At 43.7% G+C, this 6,000-nt stretch overlaps 1 pseudogene; it reads right to left on the reverse strand.

Annotated features, from left to right (window-relative positions):
- Positions 1 to 3,368: 3,368 nt before the first annotated feature.
- LOC136172681 (E3 ubiquitin-protein ligase RNF113A-like) lies at positions 3,369 to 4,419 on the reverse strand (annotated as a pseudogene).
- Positions 4,420 to 6,000: the final 1,581 nt, after the last annotated feature.

Here is a 6,000-nt window from a genome sequence, read left to right on the forward strand (position 1 = left end):
TGCTAGTTGTCTCTTTTCAGATATTTCATGCCCCCAGTTCGGCTGTCATGCCTTTGAGGGCAGGCACAGCATCTCTGCAGAGGCTCTTTCGGTGATGCACGTGTACTTTAGAGTTGTAAGAGGACCTTTCTTGACAGCGACATTTTTTAAATTTTATTTTAAATTGAAGGATAATTGCTTTACAGAATTTTGTTGTTTTCTGTCAAACCTCAACATGAATCAGCCATAGGTATACATATATCCCCTCCCTTTTGAACCTTCCTCCCATCTCCCTCCCCACCCCACCCCTCCAGATTGATACAGGGCCCCAGTTTGAATTTCCTGAGCCGTACAGCAAATTCCTGTTGGCTGTCCATTTTACATATGGTAATTTAAGTTTCCATGGTACTCTTTCCACACATCTCACCCTCTCCTCCCCTCTCCCCATGTCCGTAAGTATATTCTCTATGTCCGTTTCTCCATTGCTGCCCTGTAAACAAATTCTTCAGTGCCATTTTTACAGATTTCATATACCTGCATTAGAATATTATATTTATCTTCCTCTTTCTGACTTACTTTAATCTATATAATAGTTTCTAGGTTCATCCACCTCATTAGAACTGACTCAAAGGTGTTCCTTTTCATGGCTGAGTAATATTCCATTGTGTATATGTACCACAACTTCTTTATCCATTCATCTGTCAATGGACATCTAGGTTGCTTCCTTTTTCCAGCTATTGTAAATAGTGCTGCAGTGAACAATGGGATACATGTGTCTTTTTCAATTTTGGTTTCCTCAGGGTGTATGCCTAGGAGTGGGATTGCTGGGTCGTATGGTGGTCTTATCCCTAGTTTTTTAAGGAATCTCCATACCATCTTCCAAAGTGGCTGTGTCAATTTACATTCCCACCAACAGTGCAAGAGCATGTCCTTTTCTCCACACCCTCTCCAGCATTTATTGTTTGTAGACTTTTTAATGATGGCCATTCTGACTGGTGTGAGGTGATATCTCATTGTGGTTTTGATTTGCATTTCTCTGATAATGAGCGATGTTGAGCACCTTTTCATGTGTTTGTTAGCCATCTGTATGTCTTCTTTGGAGAAATGTCTGTTTAGGTCTTTTCTCCACTTTTTGATTGGGTTGTTTGTTTTTCTGGTATTGAGTTGCTTGTATCAGCTGCTTGTATATTTTGGAAATTAATCCTTTGCAAGTTGGTTCATTTGCTATTATTTTCTCCCATCCTGAGGGTTGTCTTTTCACCTTGCTTATAGTTTCCTTTGCTCAACAGCAACATTTTATCTTTGTGTTTTCTATTAACCCCACTGTGGTAGGCTTTCTGGTCAGCCTCCCTCCTCTTATTCCTAGCGTTTGGTTCAGCAGCAAAGGAGGGGGATGACAAAGTTGTAAGTGAAGGGGGAGTCCATCAGAGTGCTAAATTTTTAAAGATTGAGAATATTGTGTGTAGGCAGGGATGGAGGAATGGATATGCATATGCTGTGGGCGAAGCCTCTTTAGAAGGCAAATCATCAGTAAACAACAGTGGCTTAAAGCAGAAATTTTATTTTTCTTTCATACAAAAATCTAAGCTGGTAGGACGTCCTGAGAAGAAGGGTAGCTTGGCTGCTTGAGGTTATCCAGAAGCCCAGAGTCTTTCTATACATCATCCCACCATCCCCAAAGGTACTGTCTTCATCACCTGGTGGAAGCTGGTTCCCACCACCACCACATCTGCTCTCCAAACAGCATTCTCAACAGGGAAAGAGGAAATAGACCAACGGCTACTTTTAAAAGCATGACTCAGAAATTTCACACAGTACGTCCCATTGGTCAGAAGTTAGTTACCCGTCTCCCTTGTCTGCAGCAAGGGAGCCTGGCAAACACCTTCTCAAGCTGTGCCTAGATAAAACTCAGGAGATTCATTGCTAAAACGAATAACAGAGCAAATATTTGTTGGGCAGCTTTAGACACATAGAGGAATTATCAAAATTAAAAGTGAATATGTCACTTGGTCCAGTAATTCTAGTTCAGAAAATCTATTATAAGGATGTGTTCACACAAGTACATGAAGATTATAGAAAAGGGTAGTACTGATGGCTTTCAAACAAGTTTGCAAACTCTTTGATACTCCTCCCTACAAAATGGCTGGGCTCAGTGACTGACTTGTAGTGAACAGAATGGGGCAGAGATGACAGTGTGTGACTAATGAGGCTAGGCCTTAAAATGCTTTTCTGCTTTTCTGTTCTCTCTTGAATAACTCACTCTGGGGGAAACCTGCTGTCATGCTGTGAGGACCCTCAATCAGCCTCGTGGAGAGGGCCACTTAGGGAGCTAGGAATTAGGGCTCTCCACCATTCAGACAGCCAGCAACCCTCTCCAGTATTCTTGTCTGAAGAATCCCATGGACAGAGGAGCCTGGCAGGCTACAGTCCATAGTGTCATAAAGAGTCGGACACAACATGCTAAGTACCTTAGCATGGCACGGCACCTTCAGACATCACCCACTTGCCAGCCCTGGAGGGAGTGAACCCTTCAGCACTGTCAAACCCCAGTGATTGTAGCCCCAGCCAACATTCTGACTGCAACCCAATGAAAAACACGAAGCCAGAAGCCATCCATCCAAGCAGCTCCCAAATTCCTGTCTGGCAAAAACTGTGAGCCATGTTAAATATTTATTATAGTTTTAAGTCACAAAATTTTGGGGTGATGTGTTAGGCGGCAATAATATTGCTTCCTTGTTTGTAGTAGCAAAAAACAGAAATACCAGAAATAATGAAGAGTGGTTAGGGAGGATGCTGTCACTTCTGGGGGTGGGTTTGGGTACCCCATGTGCACCCCTTCTGGTACACTGTCGTGTATATGCATTGTGTACCCAAAGTGCCTTTCTGGACACATAGTACATACACAGCTGTGTATATATATTGTATACACCAAGTGCCTTTGTGGACACGTATTAACAGTTTTTATATAGGTGCTGTCCCCTTGGGCTGATTCAATCAGCTGCAAGGTCACAGGGCTCCTATTGTTAAATCAGTCCCCATGAACAGGTAACCCTCACTGATTTGCTCAACATGCTTGGGTCATGTGACACCTACATATTAAACCAGCCCCTAAAACATGTGACTCCCATTGATTAAATCAGCTCCATTAAATATCCTGACCCCCCACTACATCAATCATCCTTAAATCTCCTGGCATCCATTCTACCAATCAAACCCCTTAGGTTTCCTGACCTCCATTAAATCCATCTGCCTTCTTAATTCTCCAGACACCCATTAAGTCATTCTGCTTTCTTAATTCTCCTGTACCCCATTAAGTCAATGGGTCTTCTTTTTTTTTTAAGATTTCCAAAATAACAAAAACATTTGAGATTTGAGACTAATGGGAAATTTTAAGTAATGGGAATTGGACTCTCATCGGGGTCTTCTGGGAAATCAGAAGCACCACCCCCTTCTACAGCTCAATGTTTCTCCAGTTTAGTAATCAATTCCTTCTCTGGACGCCATTGGTCTGCTGGGCACAGACATAGCAGCGAGGGGTGGTGTGAAAAAGCTGCAGCGGGTAGCGCTCGCAGAAATAATGCCTGCACTTGGTGATAACTGGGTTTTGGAAGGTCTGGCGACAGAGGAAACCCTTGAATGGTATTTCCTCCTGGTCGCTTCCCACTTCGTAGTTTTCATCCTCTTCGACGCCACAGGGACGCTCATCAAGTTCGTGTTCCATCTGCCACCCATGCTTGTGATCTGAACAGTCACGGAGGAATTTGCAGCGGTCTGCAAAGCCGAAAAAACCAATCTCCTTGTATTCCTTACAAATGTCGAGCTGGTAATCCCAGCACATGGAGATGCTGGGGAGCTCGGACGGGGCCCTTCCGCACCATTCCGGAGGAAGCAGTGCCCATAGACGTATCCTTGGGCTTCATGTATTTCTGATAATGATTGATTACTAGGTCTTATTGGATCTAATGATTACTAGATCAAACCACCCGATAGATCATCTTCCTTGCCCCTCAGCTCCTCCCGGATCTCCCAGCTGCGCTCAGAGACAGCTTGTGTGTTATGTCCTTCTCTGTGTCCAGCTCGTGGACAGCAGTGGCCCCCATATCCTCTGGCCCTGTGGGTTTCGCCGAGCAAGTGGACTTACAGACCACACCCAGACACTTGGGCTCGTTCTCCTCCTCCTCGCCACTCCGGTCACCGTATGCCGCATCTGCTTACCACTCTCACGGGTCTTCTGTATCATGGGATTGTGGGGAGCTTGCTTCTTTTCTGGGTGAACCACAGTGTTCCCTTCCTCACTGCTGCTGCTATTCTCTCCAGACTCTTGGTTGCAGATGGGGCGCTTTCTGCAGCCTGCAACTACTTTTTACCCAGACTTTTTGAAAAGAAAGGACTTTTTCACAACTGGTCTGTCCTCTTTCCTAGGGAAAGTTGATCTGCCATTTTTAGGGTCTTGAGCTCCGAAACGGCTGTGGTCTGCTGGGTAGTGCAGGCCGGCTCATCACTACACTGTCAGAATGCTCGACTGTGAATTCGTGCAAAATCTGTGGTGGCAGGTGTTCTTAGTCTCCTGACCAACCTTAAAAAAAAAAAAAAAGCCCCCTTAAATCACATGATTGCCTTTGATTCGACGAGTCCCCTTAAATCAGCCTGGGAAGGGGGCTGTCCTTCCTCAGGGGTGCTTGGGTAGAGTAGAGTTGATGAATAATATCATGTTAGTTTCAGGTGTATGCAAAGTGATTCAGTAATACATATACTTGTATCTATTCTTTTTCAAATTCTTCTCCCATGTAGGTTTTTACAGAATACTGAGCAGAGTTCCCTGTGCTGTAGGGAAGGTCTTTGTATGTTGTTTTGGTGTTTGTTTGGGTTATCTATTTTACATACTGTGGTGTCTGTATGTCAATTCTGGTCTCCCAATTTATCTTTCCCCTTTGGTTAACCTTTGGTAACCACAGGTTTGCTTTCTAAGTCTCTGAGTCTGTTTTATGAATTAGGTTCACTTGTAACATTTTGATAGCTTACAGTGAACGGGGTCGGATTCCTAATCTCCGAAGAAGAAAATTTAGCTTCAGGATCAGGGACCAGGCTTGGCCACTCAGGGCTCTTGTGTGGCAGAAGTTTTATTACAGTGAAAAGGGACAGAGAAGGCTTCTGACATAGACATCAGAAGGGGGTGGAGAGTGCACCCCCCTCACTAGTCTTATCAGGGCCTTATACACTTTTACCAGACCCACTCCCACAATATGCATCTTAAGTTTACAAGATTAGAATCAACAATAGAAAGATCTTACCAGACCCTATTTGGAACAACAAACTGGTTCCAAATAGGAAAAGGAGTACGTCAAGGCTATATGTTGTCACCCTGCTTATTTAACTTCTATGCAGAGCACATCATGAGAAACACTGGGCTGGATGAAGCACAAGCTGGGATCAAGATTGCCGGGAAAAATATCAATAACCTCAGATATGCAGATGACACCATCCTTATGGAAGAAAGCGAAGAAGAACTAAAAAGCCTCTTGATGGAAGTGAAAGAAGAGAGTGAAAAAGTTGATTTAAAATTCAACATTCAGAAAACTAAGATCATGGCATCTGGTCCCATCACTTCATGGCAAATAGATGGGGAAACAATGGAAACTGTGGCAGACTTTATTTTTGGGGGCTCCCAAATCACTGCAGATGGTGACTGCAGCCATGAAATTAAAAAACACTTGCTCTTTGGAAGAAAAGTTATGACCATCCTAGACAGCATTTTAAAAAGCAGAGACATTACTTTGCCAACAAAAGTCCGTCCAGTCAAAGCTATGTTTTTTCCAGTAGTCATGTATGGATGTTAAAGTTGGACTATAATGAAAGCTAAGTGCCAAAGAACTGATGTTTTTGAACTGTGGTGTTGGAGAAGACTCTTGGGAGTCCCTTGGACTGCAAGGAGATCCAACCAGTCCATCCTAAAGGAAATCAGTCCTGAATATTCATTGGAAGGACTGATGCTGAAGCTGAAACTCCAATACTTTGGCCACC

This window comes from Muntiacus reevesi, chromosome 7 (genome assembly GCF_963930625.1).
Source record: "Muntiacus reevesi chromosome 7, mMunRee1.1, whole genome shotgun sequence".
Taxonomy (NCBI): Eukaryota; Metazoa; Chordata; class Mammalia; order Artiodactyla; family Cervidae; genus Muntiacus; species Muntiacus reevesi.